Source organism: Heterocephalus glaber, unplaced genomic scaffold, assembly GCF_053883595.1.
Source record: "Heterocephalus glaber isolate CG9 unplaced genomic scaffold, H.glaber_assembly_v1.0 deba00001547, whole genome shotgun sequence".
In the NCBI taxonomy this organism is placed as follows: Eukaryota; Metazoa; Chordata; class Mammalia; order Rodentia; family Bathyergidae; genus Heterocephalus; species Heterocephalus glaber.
The window spans coordinates 4,370,684-4,390,131 of record NW_028258340.1 but is presented as its reverse complement, the minus strand read 5'-3'; the positions used below and the strand labels follow the sequence as shown (position 1 = coordinate 4,390,131).

The 19,448-nt window shown below is 41.1% G+C and overlaps 1 protein-coding gene and 1 non-coding gene across 5 annotated transcripts in view; one reads left to right on the top strand and one right to left on the bottom strand.

Annotated features, from left to right (window-relative positions):
- The window catches only part of Efhc2 (EF-hand domain containing 2), a 261,879-nt gene extending 246,070 nt beyond the window's left edge, over positions 1-15,809 (bottom strand). For 3 of the 4 annotated variants that reach the window (XM_087189833.1, XM_087189837.1, XM_087189836.1), the window contains exons 1-2: positions 15,528-15,746; positions 2,869-3,073 (exon numbers count right to left, since the gene is read on the bottom strand). The gene's annotated coding sequence lies outside the window, so the exon portion shown is untranslated. Of the gene's footprint in view, positions 1-2,868; positions 3,074-15,527 lie in introns of all 4 variants that reach the window. The other variant, XM_087189834.1, reaches the window with a different exon arrangement.
- On the top strand, positions 132-240 carry LOC147824322 (U6 spliceosomal RNA). Its single transcript, XR_015442473.1, has one exon. It is a non-coding gene; the product is annotated as a U6 spliceosomal RNA (small nuclear RNA).
- Positions 15,810-19,448: the final 3,639 nt, after the last annotated feature.

Below are 19,448 nucleotides of genomic sequence, written 5' to 3'. Positions count from 1 at the left end.
ACCAGCACTCGAGAGATTGAAGCAGGAAGATCACAATTTCAAGGCCCCTTGGGCAACTTAGTGAGACCCTGTCTCAAAAGAAGAAAAAAATTCCAGACTACAGCCCTGCAAAAAAAAAAAAAAAATCGTAAGTGTTCACTTTCAGCAACACATATACTAAAAATTGGAACGATACAGAGAAGAGTAGCATGGCTCCTTCACAAGGATGACAAGCAAATTCGTGAAGCATTCCATATTTTTAGTGAGATTGAACCACTGAAAAAGTAAACATCAGTCTTTGCCTTAAAGAGTGGGTATTCAGCAACAACAACAAAAAAAATTAAATTTTTTTAAAGAAGAAAACAAAAAGAAAGAAATTTCATTTTTCATGGATCAGAGATCCTGTAGGGCCTCAACAACTTTCTGCTTATGTGAACCTTATATAGTTTTCAGACCAAAAGTTGACTTTGTTCCCTGAGGAAATGACTTACTGTGTAATTTTCTTCAGTGTCCCAGAAGAATTTAAAGAAATCATCAAGATGCCTAGTTTAAAATTGACTTACTCCCAGAGAGGGCTTGACTCAATGAGTATGCCCTATTTTTTTTGAGACAGAGTATGTATGTGTGTAGTGCAGGCTGGCCTTGAACTCACTATGTAGCCCAGGCTGGCCTCAACCTCACAGGGATCCTCCTGCCTCAGCCTCCCAAGTGTTGCCACACACCTGGCTGTAGGGAGTTTCTTGTCTCCAAAAGTGTCCTCATGTCTGGGTCTCAAAGGTAGCTCAGACAGACCCTCTCATCCTGTCATTGAGCCCTGTTCCTCTTTTGTCTCCTTTCAAGGCACATTTTCTGTTATTAAAATAGAAGTGTTAGGGGCAGGGGATTTAGCTCGGTGGTGTGCCGCCTGCCTCACAAGCACAAGGTCCTGAGTTCGATCCCTGGTAGCAGGAAAAAAAAAATAGAAGTGTTGACTAATGGTAACAGCTTATCAACTTGTGAGTTTAAGCTTCAATGTAAAGAAGCACTACCTTCAAGGATTCATTTTAAAGCTTTACCTCTCCATAAAATGTTCAGTGTGATTTGGGTTATCGAATTTCCTATGGGGTTTGTCTATTTTACAAGCCTCTGAGTTACTCGTGTGCTCAAGGATGGAAAGACTGGTAAAACCTGAAACTGAAATTTAGATTGGAGAGCATAATTGTAGATAAGATTTTAATGACACATGCTAATTGCTAAGAGACCTGGGAGAACCTCTGAAGAGTGTTACACAACATCCGGGGTGAGCTGGGACTCTGTGACTGGAAGAATCATGTCCTCTCTGTCATAGCCCTGTCCCTGGCAGTGACTTTTAGATATTTTGTTTTTGTATCTCCTGTATTAATCAGCTTTTCACACTATAACAGATGCCTAAAATAATCAACTTTTACCGGGAATCGAACTCAGGCCCTTGTACTTGCCAAGCAGGTGCAGCACCACTGAGCTACAGCCCCGGCCCTTGAAATAATCAACTTCTAAGGAGGAAAGGTTCATCTTGGCTCACAGTTTTTACAGATTTCATTCCATGATCAACTGACTCGATTGCTTTGGGTCAGTGGTGAAGTATCCTCTCATGGTAGAAGTATATAGTGGAGCAAAGTCACTCTCCTCGTGGCCAGGAAGCGAAAGGGACAGGGGTCCCCTGTCCCTTCAAAGGCAGCCCCTCAACAACCCAAAGACCTCTCACTACCCCCTCCCACTATATAACATAGCCCAGGCTGGTCTCAAACCCTCGATCCTTCTGTCTCAGCCCCCCAGAATGCCGGAATCACTGGCATGGGCTACCAAGCCCAGATTAGGCCCCACCTCTTAAGGTTTCCACCACCTTCACATAACACCTGTTCTGGGGGCCAAACTGCCAACACTTGGACATTTCAGATCCAAACTCCTTAGATAAAAATAATAACACCACTGTTCCCTCTGCGTGACACAGTGGTCTGACCTCTGGCAAGATGGTACCTGGATTCCCTGCCACTCTCACGTGGGGGCGGGTGAGCAGAGCCGGGGATCAGTACCAGTTAAGCCTCAGTGCTAAACACCAAGTTAGCCCGCACTCCGGGCACAGGAGAGGTCCATAGTCCCCATCTGTACATCTCTTGCCTCAACCTTGCCGCACCAGTGCATGCCAGCCGGATCTCAGTGTTCAACGTCTGGGATCACCAGAGCCAGCTGTCATGCTAGGGAACCACCCCCTGATCCCCCAAACACTGCAGCCTTCAACCAATGAGGAACAGGAGCAGGGGATATGTAAATGCACCAGCTTCCTTCTCCCTCAATCAGGATAGCTCCTTTTCCAAAGTTCTCCTGCAGAACTGATTCCCAGTCACCCATAGCCAGCAACTTGTTCAGTAATGCTCTTCCCTTTCACCCCTCCCTCCCTCCATCTTTCTTTGACACACTCTCCCTCAACTGCAAGGGCTGGCCTGGAACTCACAATCCTCCTGCTTCAGCCTCCCAAGGAGCTAGGATTACGGGCATGTGTCACCATGGCTGGCAAAGTACCATTTCTTGACTGCCTTCCTTTCCTTAGTTCACTTCCCCACTTCCCTACCAGTGTTCCCTGGGATCACCTCCCAAATAAACTGTTTCCAAATCCTGGTCTCAGAATTGTGTCTGGAAGAATCTAAGTGAAAACGCAGGCAGGGAGGGGGTGCAGAGCACAGAGAGGAAAGCCAACAATATCCCACCTCTGGCTTCCAGTGAGGGGACACCAGTACATGCCTTGTGGAGTGAGACAGGGCTGCAATGGAATCTCTAAATCCATATCCCAATTCTGTGACCCTGGCAAGTTCTATACTATCTCCAAGCCTCAGTTTACTCAGTTTTTTGGGTTTTTTTGAGATAGGGTCTCACCGTGTAGTTCAGGCTGGCTTTGTACTCACTATGCAGCCCAGGCTGGGGCCTCGAACTCACTGTGATCCTCCTGCTTCAGCCTCCCGAGTACTGAGGTCACAGGCATGTGCCACCACGCCTAGCTCAGTTTACTCATTTTTAAAGCCCTTCCTTCCAGGGTTGTGGTGAGCGTTAAATAAGATGACAGGTAGCAAGGGCCTGGTGCCTAGGAGGAAATAAAAAAGGAAAAAGATTATTCCTGCAAAGCCCTCAACTCCCAGCTTTAGGCTGTGTGATAGAAGAGAAAACAGGTATTTTCTATATGAAAATGGTTTCCCCAACAGAACTCCCTTTCACACTCAAATACACAGTTTCAACTTCTCACATCTAGAGTGGAACTGCTTCCTGCAGGGCACCGTTCCAACGTCTCACAGATGAAAATCTACCACCTTTCTCCAAGGCTTCATGTGTGACCCAACTCATCACCTAAAACCTGAGCAGATAGTTCACAGCCATACACACCACTTGAGATTTTTCAACAGAAGCAAATCAGCCATTTACATTGAGGGAGCAGCAAAGCCTGTGGAATCCACAAGGTACTCTCCTGGGAATGTGAAGAAGCAGGCAGAACATGTTCGGTCCCCAAGGGACCTCAGCCTGCAGCATAATCTCATCTGGTCCCAGGGGAAGTGGGACTTGTATTTTGAAATCTGCAGGCACTGCAGGATCACTACTTCTCTACTGCTCCCAGTGTTCTAAGGGTGAGGTCACCACCATCTCCCTTGAGGGATGAATAATAATGATGCTTTGACTTTGCATAGCACTTTTACTCTTCAATGTGTCAATGTATTTTTTTTTTTTTTTGTATTCCAGTAGTTGGCACATCAAGAAATTGTTCCTCTTTTTCAATCAGAAATTTTTGTAAATAGCACTGTCTTTCTCGTGGTTATGTTCCCTGGGATTGTGGAGTTTTTTGTTTTTTTGCTTTTCAGTTCTGTGGCTTGAACCCAGGGCCTTCCCACTTGCTAAGTACATGTAAGCAGATGCAGCTCTTATCACTGAGCTACATCTCTAAAATATCCAGGCTGGGCTCCAACTCGCAGTCCTCCTGCCTCAGCCTCCTCAGCTTCCCAAATACTGGGATCATAGGTGTGTGCCACCATGCGGGGCTCTATTCCTTTCTTGCCCTCACAATTTTAACCATCAAATTCACTGGAGACCCCTGGGTGAGCAGTTTAGAATGCCATTAAGCCCCATAACTCCGTCAGTGATGTCTTCCCATATACCTTTCAGGTTGCCGCACTTTCTTTTCTCCAATTTCTTATAATTATTTTTGTGTTTCTTCTCTGGCTTCAAGAGAAAATGAAGCCGGGTGTGGTAGCACACACCTGTAATCCCAGTATTTGGGAAACTGAGGCAGGAGGATTGCTGTGAGTTCAAGGCCAGCCTGGGCTACATAGCGAGACCCTGTCTCAAAAAAAAAAAAAAAAAGAAAGAGAGAAAATGAATATTCTATGTTAAAATGATACTAGCATTAGGGCTGTGGATGTAGCTCAGAGGTAGAACAATGACTTGCCTCTGTGTGTGTGGCCCTGGGTTCCACCCCCAGCAAAGCAAAACAAACACACAAACAAAACAAGTTTAGCTGGGTGTGGTGACACCACCTGTAACTCCAGCTACTCAGAGACTGAATCAGGAAGCTCTTGAGTTCAAGGTCAGCCTGGGACCTTGTTTGAAATAGGGAGAACCTGTTTCAAACAAATCAACACCAAAATGATGGGGAAAAATGATTTTTTTTTAAAGTCTCAGGCCTATAGAGTCTCTTTAAGACAAAAACAACCAGGGGTTGGATATATAGCTCAGTGGTAGAGCACATGCTCAGCAACACACACACACACACACACACACACACACACACACACACGCATGCACCCCCCCCCAAAAAAAAACCAATCCTAGTCACCTTGGACCTTGTTACCTTTCTTAGCTTCCCTCCATCCCTGGTGTTGAGGGCATGTGAATTCTTATACAAAATTTCTACAAAAATGCCAGGCATGGTGGTGCACACCTGTAATCCCAGCACTTAGGGAGAGCCAGCCTGAACTACACAGCAAGACCCTGTCTGAAAACAAACAAAATTCTACAAAATCAAAGCCAGGTGTGCTGACGCATGCCTGTGATTCCAGCACTGAAGGAGGCTAAAGCAAGATTATTAAAAGTTCGAGTCCCACCTGGGCAATTTTGTGAGACCTTGTCTTTTTTTTGGTTTGGTTTTGTTTTGTTTTTGGTACTGGGGATCGAACTTGGGTCCTTGCGCTTGCTAGGCAGGCGGTGGAACCATTGAGCTGAATCCTCAGCCCAGTGAGACCCTGTCTTAAAACTGTAAAAATTAAAAATAAAAAAGGGGCTGGGCATGTAGTTCAGTGGTAGAGCACCCCTGGGTTTTATCCCCAGTAATGAAAAAAAAAATCAAAGAATACAATTAATGTAGATTCCATTATTTCTCTCCTTTATAGTCCTCCAGAAATTCTGACAGTCTTGGTGCTTGAGAAGACTTTGCTGTAATTATGCACACACACGTGCACACGCACACAGCCCCGCTGGCTTTCCAATGCACAACACCCCTTCTCACTTGGGAGCCGGGCTCCACGTGACTGTCACAGCCAATCTCCCACCAAGCCATGTCCTAGATTCAGCTTCTGACTCAATTAAGGAAGCCTGGGAGACAAAGGAACACTTATTTTTCAATTGAAGAGCCTCCTGGCTTCCCTTCCAGACTGTCTTGAGTGTGCTGCCCTGATCAAAGTGGCTTTGAACAACTCTTCTGGCCTGGCAGGGTTGGAGCCAGTGCGGCCCATGGAAACGTTAATGGGAAACGTTAGGGGTCAAGTGACATTCAAGGGGCTGAGGTCGCAGTGGAAGAGACTCCAAAGTTTGTCTTCATTCCAAGAGTTCTCGAAGAACATGATTAAAAATGGCGATTATATGGTTTTAAATCTTTCTGCGTAGTCTAATTTTATAGGTTTTTCCTTTCTCACTTCCCTACTTGCTTGGTTGTTTATTGTCGCTTCTTATCCTTGTGCAATTTGAATACTTCTCTTTTTGAATTAATTTTCCCTTCGGGTTATTTCTGAAGGACTCCGACCACCGCCATCCTGATCAGAGACCCCTCTAAACCGCCCCTCCCAGCACAGCTGCACCTGGGACTCAGCATAGTCAGCCCAGCTACTGATAGCAGCCGCTACTCCCTGTGCCTCCCAAGCCACATCCTGGGGCAACCATGACCGCTATGCTCTCTCAAGCCTTGTTCTTGGCAGGAGCCACAACCCCCCTCTCACTGAACTCCCCCCTCCCCTGGCCCTACAAAAGGCCCCACAGCCTGTCTGGTCTCTAGTGCCAGAACAGTCCCTCCCAGATTTGTCTTGTTTGAGCTCATACCTCTGCTTCTCCTCTTCCTTTTTCCTAACAATCTCTCTAAAGCCTTTTGGTCACATTTTTCATCCACTCCTCCTCTACCTGCAGCTACATTCCCTGCTTCTCTGTAGCTTCTCTCTCTTTTTGGGAAGTGGGAGTGGGTGGAGAGGCAGTGTGAGGCCTGGAACCTAGGGACCTGAACATGCTAGGCAAATGCTCTACCACTGGGTTACACCGTCAGCCACCATAGCTTCTTCTTAAAAAAGAAAAGAGAATAGGGAATGTGGTTCTGTGGTAGAGTACTTGCCTTGCATGCATGAAGCCCTGGGTTTCCCAAGCAATGAAGACAGAGAAGAAGAAGAAGGAGGAAGAGGAGAGAGAGGAGAGGGGAGAGGAGGGGGATAGGGAGGAGAGGAGGAAGAGGGGAAAAAGAAGAAGCAGCAGCAGCAGAAGAAGAGGGCCGGGGATTTAGCTCAGTGGTTTCGCCGCCTGCTGCGCAAGCTCAAGGACCTGAGTTCGATCCCCGATCCCCGACACCAAAAAAAAAAAAAAAAAAAAAGAAGAGGAGGAGGAAGAAGAAAAGAATCACCAACCCATCTGTCATTTTTTTTTTTTTTTTTTGGTACCAAGGATCGAACTCAGGACCTTGTGCTTGCGAGGCAGGCGCAGTACCACTGAGCTAAATCCCCGGGCCAAGCCATCTGTCATTTTTACTATTTCTCAGTCTACAACTACTTTGAAAAAAAAAATTGTTTAGAGTAGTAGTATTCATAACAGACCCTATTGGAAACAACTCAAATGTCTACCAACTGGTGAAAAGACAAATTGCAATATGTCCATATTATGGACTATTACTAACAATGAAAAAGCATGTAATTCTGACAAATACAACATCATGGGTGAATCTCAAAATAATTGTTGAGCAAAAAAGAAGCCAGACATAAAAGGATATATCTATATATACTGTGTAATTGCTCTTATGTGAAGCTCAAGAATAGGCCAAACCAATGTGTGGTAATAGAAATCTGAACCTTGCTGCAGGGAGGTAGAATATTGGAGGCTGGTAGAAACAGTCCTTATCTTGATCAGAGCGTGTTTGCATTTGTCAGAATTCTGACAACTGTATGCTTTAGATTTGTGCATTTTACAGCCTATAAATCATATCTCCATTTTGAAAGAAATCTTTTAAAGATTGAGAAAAGAAAACAATTCGATTAATTGGAGTACTTACAAAGCATGGCTCATGACATGACTTTCTAAAATCATTTTTCAGTAGAATGGTAGTTACTAGATATTGGGCTGTGTGGGGTGAGAGTGGAAGAAGGGAGGTTGGATTTATCGGTACATGCTGTGTTCGTGATGGAAATATCTCGCTGAACCCCACTAATGTGTACAATTACTGTGTACTACTCAAATAATTTTTTCAAAGAATTAAAAAATGTAAATGAACAAAAAGTTAAAAAGTTGAGATCTTTTTCAGGAGACTAAATAACTTAAAGAAGTGCTTACATGTGGAAAAGGCAAGAGACAAGATTTTGCATAAGAATGGCCCCATTTTTTATAGGAAACTTCTACAAAATAAAAATAATACAATTTCAAATTATGGCCTACACAATAACAAAAAAGAAATGGTCCAGGCTGGGGATTTAGCTCAGTGGTTTCCCCGCCTGCTGCGCAAGCGCAAGGACCCAAATTCAATCCCTGGTACCAAAAAAAAAAAAAAAAGAAAGAAATGGTCCTTTTTTCATAGGAAAAATTTTATACAGCATATGCATGGAAAAAGAGAAGTTAATACATCAGTAAAATAAAATAAGAGTACTATTTCTTTCTTTTCTGTATAAGAGATTCTACTTTCTGTAATGTTTAGTCCTGAAGTGTATAGAAAGCAGGATCTTTAAAAAGGCAATAATCCAAAGGTCCAAAGGGGTAGGGGAAGTGGGAGGGGCAGAGGAAAGGAAAGAAGGGAAAGGAAAAATCATGAGAAATGGAAAAAATGGAGACAAAGTTTGTAACTAGGGAAGGGTGGAGGGGGTGAAAGGGCGGGCTGAGAATGGGGAAAAAATAAGAACCAAGATCCATCATGTACAGGTACAAGCACCCAATGAGAAATGTAAACATATTGTATACCTAAAATGTACCAATAAAAGAATTTTTTTAAAAAAGGCAATAATTCACTGGATGTGGTGGCACACACCTGTAATCCTAGCACTCAGTAGGCTGAGACAGGATTGTGAGCTCAAAGTTGCCTGGGCAATTTAATGAGACTGTGTTTCAAAAAGAGAAAAAAAATCAGGGTGTGGTGCTGCAGCATGCCTGTAATCCCAACACTATGGGGGCGAGAGGCAAGGGGATCACAAACTCAAGCTAAACTTAGGCAATTTAGGGGTTCAGTAAGAAGTGAGGGGAGGCTGGAGATATAGTTCAGTGTGAAGGCCTTGGGTTCCATCCCCAGTACCAAAAAAAAAAAAAAAAAAAAAAAAAGAAGACAATAAAAACGTATATATACTGTGTAATTGCCCTTATATGAAGTTCCAGAAAACCACAAGCCTGCTCGCTCGCTCTCTGTCCCTCTCCCTTTCTCTCTGTGCTGAGAGTAAAGGTCAAATAGAGTAAAGGGAAGTTCTTGGTATGAAGCTCTCTCTAGTCAGGTTCTCTTTTCTGATGATGGCTTCTGTTTTCTGTTCTTGGCTTTATTTGTCAAGCGGTATTGTTTACTGTTTCAACCTGTTTGGTTTAATTGGGTTGGACTCCCTCACCACACTTGGCCCTGAGGTCCAAGCCAGGCTCTTCATCCTCAGGTGAGTGAGACTGAAAGTGAAAAAACCTCACAACCTGCTCAGATCTCTTCCTCTTGGTTGGCAACCCTCCTCATGCCCTTTTTGTCTCTTATGTCAAAGGTTATTTTGTTTTGTTTTTGTTTTTTGTTTGAGCTGGGGTCTCACTTTGTAATCCATCTGGCCTTGAACTCATTATGTAGCCCAGCCTGGCCTTGAACTCCTGATGATCTCCCTGCCTCAGCCTCCCCAGTACTGGGATTACAGGCCTGTGCCACCACACCCAGCTCTGTATTTGTCTCTTTGTTTGATTTGTTGCTTGAGACAGGGTCTTACTTTGTGGTTCAGGCTGGCCCTGAACTCACTATGTAGCCCAGGCTGGCCTTGAACTCACAGCGATCCTCCTGCCTCAGCCTCTGAGTCCTTGGACTACAGGCGTGTGCCACCATGCCCTGCCAGCTTATTTCTATTACTCCTGCTGGAAATAACCTGACTGATACAGGTGTTCCCTACCTGAAGCATATAATCAGTTTTTACATCATCTTTTACTCACATATATACATAACTTTTTGCTGCATTCTTTGGCAACCACATACCCTCAAAACATGTCATACAGTTAATTATGTTGATAATATAATAATAAGACTAACCAAGAACCTAAAGTCATAGGCTTGGTAAAATCTGTCAATAATTTATTCATCCAACAAGCAGTTATGGACAGCCTACTATGCATCAAGCATTAAATAATGTAAAGCCTGCTTCAGCCTAATTCTGTCCCTTTAAATTATATTTGAGTACAAAGAAAATAGGGCAATCTGTGATTATGCATATATTCATTACAAACTACTGCACAAATATTTGGCTCATAACTATGAGTTAAATGGTATGACATTTCCATGAGAAAATTAATTACTTGAACATGTGTTGTGTAAAATATGTCAAATCACTTATTTGGATGTTGTAGATTGCATATTAGTTTTTCATCAGAGGAAATACATGAGAAATAAACATGAAATACACACTCTATACATTGTAAATGTCATGTTAAGCCCAAGGGCTTTTTGCAAGTGAACAATTTTTTTCTGGATGAGAGGAATAGTATCTGAAAGATTACAAGATCACAGAGCCAAAGAGGGAGTCATTTTGCAATGAGTTCTTCATGGATTCAGAGGTTGCACCTATTGATAACTCATCTATTTAAAGACCATGTTTCTTACAAATAGCCTTGTGTAGAGAATGCGTAGATGAATCATTTCAGATACCAAACTGTCATCTGAAATAGTTTGGAATTCTAACTGCATAGGAATAGGAAATTAAGATTTATGGTGTGGTTTGAGTACCTACATTCTGATGCTTTATATGGTTTCAACAATTTTGAGGGAGAAGGTCCATATAAAGATCTATAAGTTATTGTAACAAATACCACTCTAGATAGGTACATAATACCATAGTAAATGATGGTGCAAGAAAACTAAATTTTAAAAAAGAAAGTAATAGGGTCAGGGGCATACACGGATAAAATGAAGGCTGTGTTGTTTATGGAGGGCTGAGAAACAGTTCAGAAATAGAAGAAAATTCCCCAAGGAAGCATATGTGCCTTGCTCTGAATGCTCCAGAGGGAACAGACTTATTCAGCCAGGCATGGAGCAGAATCTTCTCCATATTAATATAGGTACAGAATAAGAAAGACGTTCCTTATGTAAGTTAACCAGATTCATCCTATACAATATCCAAATTTGCTTAATTAAAATGTCTAATGTCAAACTTCTCATTCACAAAATGGTATTTGTCCTTCAAGTCACAGACTCTACAAATGGCTTCACTTATTTCTAATTTTCTAAATTTCAGGACAATCATTCTCTTGGCTGGAATTCCTCACTTAACCACATTTGCACTGAGATTGTACTTTTTTGTTGGGCACCGAGGTGCATTCTTTTGCTCTGATTCAGTCTCCTCTATGTGTGAATTGTGCTGCCACAACTGCAGTGGACAGGATGAGTTCACCTGGAGCGATGTGCTCACAGTCCGTGGGTGTTTTGCTTCAGGAAGCAAAAAGAAGAACTTTTCTGTGCAGACTTGGATACAATCCATGATCTGAAACTACTTTAAACTGTGTAGGTGGAGGTCACAGTATTGTTTATAAGACTTTTAAAAGGATATGTATAGAGGGTGGAAAGGAGGAATATGCAAAGAAATGTTCTCTGCCAGGGCATGGTGGCACACACCTGTAATCCCAGCTACTTGGGAGGCCAAGGCAGGAGGATTGCCAAGTTTTATGAGCCCAGCCCAGGCAATTTAGCAGGATCTTGTCTCAAAATAAAAAGTGCAAGGGATATAGCTTAGCTCAGTATTCCCTGGATTCAATCCCTAGTTCTGAAAAAGAAATAGATAAATAAATAATTAGGTAATTAAATTCTTTGGTTAAGCTGGTAATTTATCTACTGAACTTGACACCCACAATGGATCATTTTAACATATCTATTTCTGTAAGAAAAAATACAGTACTCATTATTTTCTTGATTCCTTATTTAGTTTTAAAATGAATAATTAAAGAATACATTTCAATTTTAATAATTGCTATGGTCTGAATGTTTGTGTGCCCCCTCCCGTTCATGTTGAAATCGTAACCCCCAAGGTGATGGAATCAGGGGGTAGTGCTTTGGGAGGTGAGTAGGTCATGAATGTGGAGCCCTCAATAATGGGATTAGTGCCAGGTGTGATGGCACACTCCTGTAATCCCAGCACTCAGGAGGCTGAGGCAGGAGGATCGAAGTGAGTTCAAGGCCAGCAGCCTGAACTATACAGTGAGACCCTGTCTCAAACAAACAAAAAAATGAGATTAGTGTCCTTATAAAAAACTAGAGGTTCCATTTGACCCAGCTATACCTCTTCTTGGCATCTTCCCGAAAAAATTAAAAGTATCATACCACAGTGATATATGCACACCCATGTTTATAGCAGCACAGTTTGTAATAGCTAAAACTTGGAAACAGCCCACATGCCCATCAACTGAGGAGTGGGTAAAGAAGATGTCATTTTTTTATACAATGGAGTACTATTCTGCCACAAAGAAGGATGAGCTTCAGACATTTATAGCTAAATGGATGGACCTAAGACCATACTCTTAAGTGAAATAAATCGGACATACATGTTTAAATACCACATTGTTTCTCTGGTGTGAGAAACTGAAAGTGGAAATAAGGACTGAAATGTATAATGGATGTTGGGAAATAGGAAGAAAGTATTCAAATGTGAAGGGGAATAAGGGAGAAGGGAGGGAGAAAGGAAGGGACAAGAAAAAAGTGAAAATAAAAAGAATAAATGGAAACAAAGCTTTCGTACATAGGGAGGGGAGGGGGCTTGAGGGGGGGAATGGGATAAAATAAAATAAAATTTAATTTAAAAAAAATAGAGGTTCGTGGGGCTTGTTTGTCCCTTCCACCATCTGAGGACACAGCAGGAAGCTGCCATCTATGCATCAGGAGATAGGCCCTCATCAGAGGAATCTGCTGGCCCCCCCCCCTTTTTTTGTTGTATTAAATTCTTTTATTGGTACATTGTAGGTATACAACACAATTACATTTCTCATTGGGAATTGTACCTTTATATAATGCATCTTGGTTCTTATTTTTTCCCCATTCCTAGCCCTCCCTTCATGCCCTCCACCCTTCCCTATTTACAAAGACTTTATTTCCATTTTTTTCCATTTCTCATCATTTTTCCTTTCCCTTCTTTCCTTTCCCCCGCCCCTCCCACTACCCCTACCCCTTTGGACTTTTCTTCCTATTTTACATTATTGATTATTCATACTAATCATTGGTACATTTTAGGTATACAATATAATGACATTCTTCATTGGAAATTTGCACCTTTACATAGTCTCTCTTGGTTCTTATTTTTCACCCTTACCCAGCCCCTCCAGTCCTCCCTATTTACAAAGATTTTGTTCCTATTTTTCCATTTTCTCATATTAATCCCATTCCCTTCTTTCCTTTCCCCTAGCCCTCCCACTTCCTTCCCCTTTGCCCCTTTTCTTCCTATTTCGCATTACCTATTATACATTTAGTCCTTATTTACACTTTCAGTTTCTCACACCAGAGAAACTATTCGGCACTTACACATGTGTGTCCTATTTATTTCACTTAAGAGTATTGCCTCAATGTGCATCCACTTAGCTATAAATGTCTCTAATTTCTCATTTTTTATGGCTGAGTAGTGCTCCATTTTATAAAAAAACCACATTTTCTTTATCCAGTCTCCAGTTGATGGGCATTTGGGCTGTTTCCAAGTTTTAGCTATCACAAACTGCACTGCTATGAACATGGGCACACATATATCACTGTGGTATGATTCTTTTAATTCTTTGGGGAAGATACCCAGCAGGGGAATAGCTGGGTCAAATGGGACTTTCAGTCCTAGTTCTTTGAGGTATCTCCATACTGATTTCCACAGTGCTTGCATCAGTCTACACTCCCACCAGCAGTGGAGCAGGGTTCCTCTTTCCCCACAGCCCCGCCTCTGCTGGCCCCTTGAGTCTTGGCTTTCCCAGCCTTCAAAACTGTAAGAAATAAATTCTGTTGCTTATAAGCCACACGGTCTATGGTATTTTCTTATAGCAACCCAAATGGACTAAGACAACAATATTATTCAAATACACTAAAACATCTCATATTTTTCACATACAAACAAAAATATTAAATACCAAACTGGGCTTGGTGATGCACACCTGTAATCTCAGCACTCTGGGAAGCTGAGGCAACAGGATCACCAGTTTGATCCCCAGGCTGGACAATTTAGTGAGATCCTGTCTCAAAATTTTTAAAAATTGTTCAAAGGTGTATCTGGGGATGTAGCTCAGTGTGAAGTTCTAGGCTCAATCCCTGATCCAAAATAAAAAGAAAATATAATCACAATTTGTACTTTACTTCACTGTTTTAGAATTTAAAACCAAATACAAACTCAAAGGGGTAACATAGAAAAATAGACTTGAACCATCTTGAGTTTTGTTTCTTCTAGTTTGCAATCACTGCTTATTATTGTTCATTTTTAATCTACTATTTAATCTTAGGAATGTGCAGTCCCATAGCAATTAGAGACAAAACCCATGCCTAAACCCGCTCTAATAATTGTGAGCTATTACAAACTTAATCTGCAAACAAATTCATGGGCCTGAATCCTCACATTTGAGAGGGGTGATGGTATGATGAAGAGTTCTTGAAACTGCCTTTCATGTAGGCTAGAATGTTTATTAAAGGATAAGTAATAACATCGTGCTAAGTTGAAGCTCTTAACATATTATTACAAGGCAACCGTAACCATAGCTTTTGTTTAGATCTTAACTATGTACTATGCACTGGAGTGGCCGTGAGCCACATGTGAGTACTGAGTGCTAGAAATGTAGCTAAATTGAGATGTGGTGGAAGTAGAAAACACATACCATATTTCCTACATTTCATATGAAAAAAATCTGTAAAATATTTCACTAATATTATAAATTTTTTTTTTTTTTGGTTCCAGAAATTGAACTCGGGACCTTGTGCTTTTGAGGCAGGCACTGGAACCACTGAGCTAAATCCCCAGCCCTAATATTATTACTTTTGATTGCATCTTGAAACGACAATATTTTTGGCATATTAGGTTAAATAAAATATATTATTAAAATTAACTTTGCCTATTTTTTAAAAAATGTGGCTACTGGGAAATTTAGAATAACATATGTGCTTGCATTATATTGCCAGTGCTTCTCTAGACTGACAAAAGATTTTATTTGGAGGAAGTATTTTATCACTAACATTACTTAGAATTGCCAGTCCAAGGTGCAAATACAAAGGAAACTGATTTTTTTTTTTGGTACCAGGGATTGAACTCGGGACCTTGCGCTTGAGAGGCAGGCAGTGGAACCACTGAGCTAAATCCCCAGCCAAGAAACTGATTTTTCAGTCTTTAAATTCCTTCTAGGCAGTGCAACTGCTTATTGCTTGCATTCAAGGCCTGATGTACTAAGGCCTCTCCCTTGATATAGGGGTGTCTCCATCAGTTTTGTGTTGCTATAACAAAATGCCTGGAGGCAAAGAAGCTTTTATGGGCTTGCAGTCTGGAGATGGAAAAATGCAAGCTCAGGCAGCCACACCTGGCAAAGGCCTCCTCCTGCATCATAAACACAGTAGATGGCATCCTGTGATGAGAATGCGAGCAAGAACAAGTGTCACACATGGAAAGGGCCAAGCACATGGGATGGGCTTGCTTTGTAACAATTCCCTCTCAGAGTAACAAATCTAGTTCTGAGAGACTTAGCCCACTCCCAGGGGATGCGCCTTAGTTCTTTCTCATGGTAAGAGCCCCAGAACCCGATTTCCTCCCACTAGGCCTCACCTCTTAAAGGTCCAACCACTTGTCAATACCATTGGGAGACAAACCATATCCAAACTACCCGCCACTAAATCAAGCCTGTCTGGCTCACACCACTGCAGAGTCCTCATCTTGGCCACATACCAGGCAGCCGAACATGGAAGGTCCTCTCCTCAGGTCTGTGGCCCCTTTTTCCACTGTCTCTTCAGTTTTCCAGGCTTTGTTTCTGACACTGTACCTTCTCACCCCAGCGTTCCAGCCAAAGCTCAGAAGCACCTGTCTCTTTCATTGGACTCCTCCCTCAAGCCCCCTCCCAGGGCTCCAGCTCTCAGGACTCACTTCTCTTCTGCTCTCAGCACCCTCCTCCGACTTGTGGAGACTCGCTGGTTCTGTGCTGCTCACTGGAGTGGGTAAATGGCACCTTGTCATTCCTCAGAAAACATCATTAGCCTGTCTAACGAGATTAATTAGGCTATCATGCCTCTTCACGCTGTAGGGTGTATTTTTATTTTTATTTTTTCTTCCCTTTTCACTCGGCCCAAACTCGCTCTGTAGAGCCCGTTTTCCCCTATTCTTCTGTTATTTTCTTGTCTTTAATAAATGTGAGGAGGGTATGGTAACACATGCTTGTAATCTCAGCACTTGGGAGGCTGAGGCAGGAGGATCACTGCAAGTTTGAGGCCAGCCTGGGCTACGTAGTGAGTTCAAGTCCAGCCTGAACTGCATATCAAGACCCTGTCTCAAAAACAAGGCAAACAAACAAAAAAGTGAAACTTTACCACTGTTAAAAAAAGATTAATTAGACATTAACATTAATAGCATGTTTCATCTTTCCAACTGATTAAGAGCTTCTTTCCATTTTTAGAAATTTTATTTACTTAATGTTAAGTGCTGTTTTGTTTTGTTTTGGTGGTAGAGGTACTGGAGAGTGAACATCACTCCTCCTTGACTTCAATACTTATTACAACTTTATTATAGTAATTGAGACAGTGTAGTGCAAGCACGAAGATAGACATAAAAACCAATGGAATAACATTCACATTTACAGTCAACTGAATTCCCCTTCTTCTTCTCCTTCTTGTCCTTCTTCTCCTTCTTCTTCTTTTCAATTTTGGAGATGCAAGCCAGGGCCTTGGACATGCTAAGCAAGTGCTCCCCCTCTGAGCCACATCCCCCAGCCCTTACAGGGAGTTGATGTTTGAAAACAGTGCCAGGACAATTCAATAGGAAACAACAGTCTTTTCAACAAATGCTGCTGAAACAACTGGATATCCACATACAAAAGAATTAACTTGCACCTCTACATCTCACCATACAAAATTCATTTACAATTGATCATAGGAGCAGCACTGGGGGGCTGAAGCAGGAGGATCACCACAAGTTTGAGACTATCCTGGGGTATATAGTATGTTCAAAGTCAACCTGAACTACAAAGCAAGATCCTATTTAAAAAAGAAGAAGAAGAAAGAAAGAAAAGAAAAAAGAAAAAGAAAGAAAATGTATTATAAAAGTAATTGCCGGGTGTGGTGGCACATGCCTGTAATCCCAGCACTCAGAGCCTGAGGCAGGAGGATTGTCATGAGTTCAAGGCCAGCCTGGGCTCCTTAGTGAGTTCAAGGCCAGCCTGGACTGCATAGCAAGACTGTCTCAAAAAAAACCAACCAAACAAAAACAAACAAAAAACCTCAAACCATATATATATAGGAAGGAATTTATAAAGATACTGCAGTAATTCTTTCATGAACTTAGATTTGCCAGTGGATTCTTAGCTATCATACCAAAAGCACAAATGACAAAAGAACAAAATAGATAAATGGGACTTCATCAAAATTAAAAACTGTGCATCAAAGGCCACTATCAAGAGAATGAAATGTTCAGGCTGGTTTTGAAATCATAGGTTTAAGCATTTCTCCAGTTTCAGCCACCCAAATAGTAACTGGGACTATGCTACATGGTGAATAATATTCTATTGTATCTATATGCTAGGTTTTATTTATTCATTCATCTGTCCAAATTCACTTGGGTTGCTCCCACGTCTTGGCCACTGTGAATAATGCTGCTGTGAACATTATACACTTGAGTCTCTACTTGCAGTACTTTGAGGGTTATCTGCAGAAGTGAAATTTTATATCATATGTTAATTCTAAATTGAACTTTCCTGAGGAATCACTGTACAGCATTCTACAATGGCTGTACCATTTCACATTCCCACCACATGCAAAAATTCTCTATTTTTTCCACATCCTCATCAACACTTGTTAGAAAATGTTTGATTTTTATAGTTTCATATCATCCAGGAATTCCAAACTATTTACAGCTATTAAGTCATGACTGATCACAGATAAGAGCTTTATCGTCTGTTAACTTTTTACACATTTTTTCCATTCATCCTTTTTTACTTCTAAATTATCACATAATATCTATTACACTAAGGTAATAGTAGCAGTTTCTCAAAATTTGAATAAAGGAATGAAGCTCATAGATTCTGAATGTATTTTATGGACAAATTTAAGGAATTTTCCCAGATTCCCAGAACATAATATTTAACAGAATTTGAAGTGAATACACAACAACCTTTGAAGTTCTTGGTGCTTATAAGCCCCTTATATGTTCATAGAGGAAGAAACATCTAAACCAAATTACTCAACTAGATAAGTTTTGTAGATTACTGGCCAACACATAATACATGAATAACATTCAGGCTATAACACATTAAGTCTCCTGGCTTAGCATTTTAAGTTTTATCTGAGTAAACAGATATATCCCGAAGACTTTTAGATTTCCTTAACACTTATGTGAATCAGCTGCTCCTGGGATCGATAAGCAGAAACATTAATATTTTAAATCATTAGCAATGTACAATTAGCAGTATTCAACTCATGTTTAAAAAAAATACTGGAGGGCCAGGGATTTAGCTCAGTGGTTTCTCCGCCTGCTGCGCAAGCGCAAGGACCCAAGTTCGATCCCCAGTACCAAAAAAAAAAAAAAAAATACTGGAATATTTACTAATTCTCTGGGCTGAGAAATTCCAAGAACATTCCACAAACCAGCCAGAATTTATTGGCCTTTAGTCTGATCTTTCTCCCAAGCATAAAGTCAGGACAATAAAGCAAAGATATTACTTACATGAGGAACACAGCCTAAGAATAATTCAAGAATTTAGCTGTATGCATACATGTTAAAGCAACAGGTGATTGGAACTAAATAATTTTTAACCAAACAAAAAGTTTATTGAAAATCCTGAGCTATCTGACCTCTTGCTTAAAAGTCTGTAAAAGGTTATAGCAGCTGGTAATTATAGAACATAAATATCACCTAGGAAATCAGTAATGGTCTCAGTTTGACTAAGGATCTCTTCTGAACAACATAAGATAGGAAGAATCTATTTAATTACTTTCCAACTTGAAGGTATTACCTTACCCAGGTACACTCTGAGGCAACCAATCATATTAAGGGAAATATGAAAAAGTTAAATTAACTTTTACATAACTTAAATCTCAATAATAATGATTATACTTTTAACTAACATTTTGTTCTAGTTATGTCTTTGGAGAAAGGTTTCATTTTGTAAAGCTTTTTTTAGAAGGTTAAAATGATAGGTTTTTACCTATCATGGTGGCCATGGACTATATTTCCAGTATGAATACATTTCAGTATGAATAAATAAATTTCAGTTCTGCTTAATAAGAAAGAAGTGTTGGGCTGGGGATTTAGCTCAGCAGTTCCGCCGCCTGCCTCACAAGCACAAGGACCCAAGTTTGATCCCGGGTACCAAAAAAAAAAAAAAAAAAAAAAGAATAGAAAGTAGTGTTAAAGTTAGTATTCATAGTACCTACATCATAGAATTACTGAGGATTAAATAAACTAATATTTATACAGATACTGGAACACTGTGTGGGACTGCTTAACCTTTGTTCCTTTTCTCCAGCCCCATTGTGATTAAATGTGAGTTAATGGATAAAGATGCTTGTTAGTTTTGGGACACTAGATAAAAATCTGTAAGAGACCTAAAGTCCCAAAGTAAACTACTCAACTCTTTGATTGCCCGGAACTGATGTTCCGGAC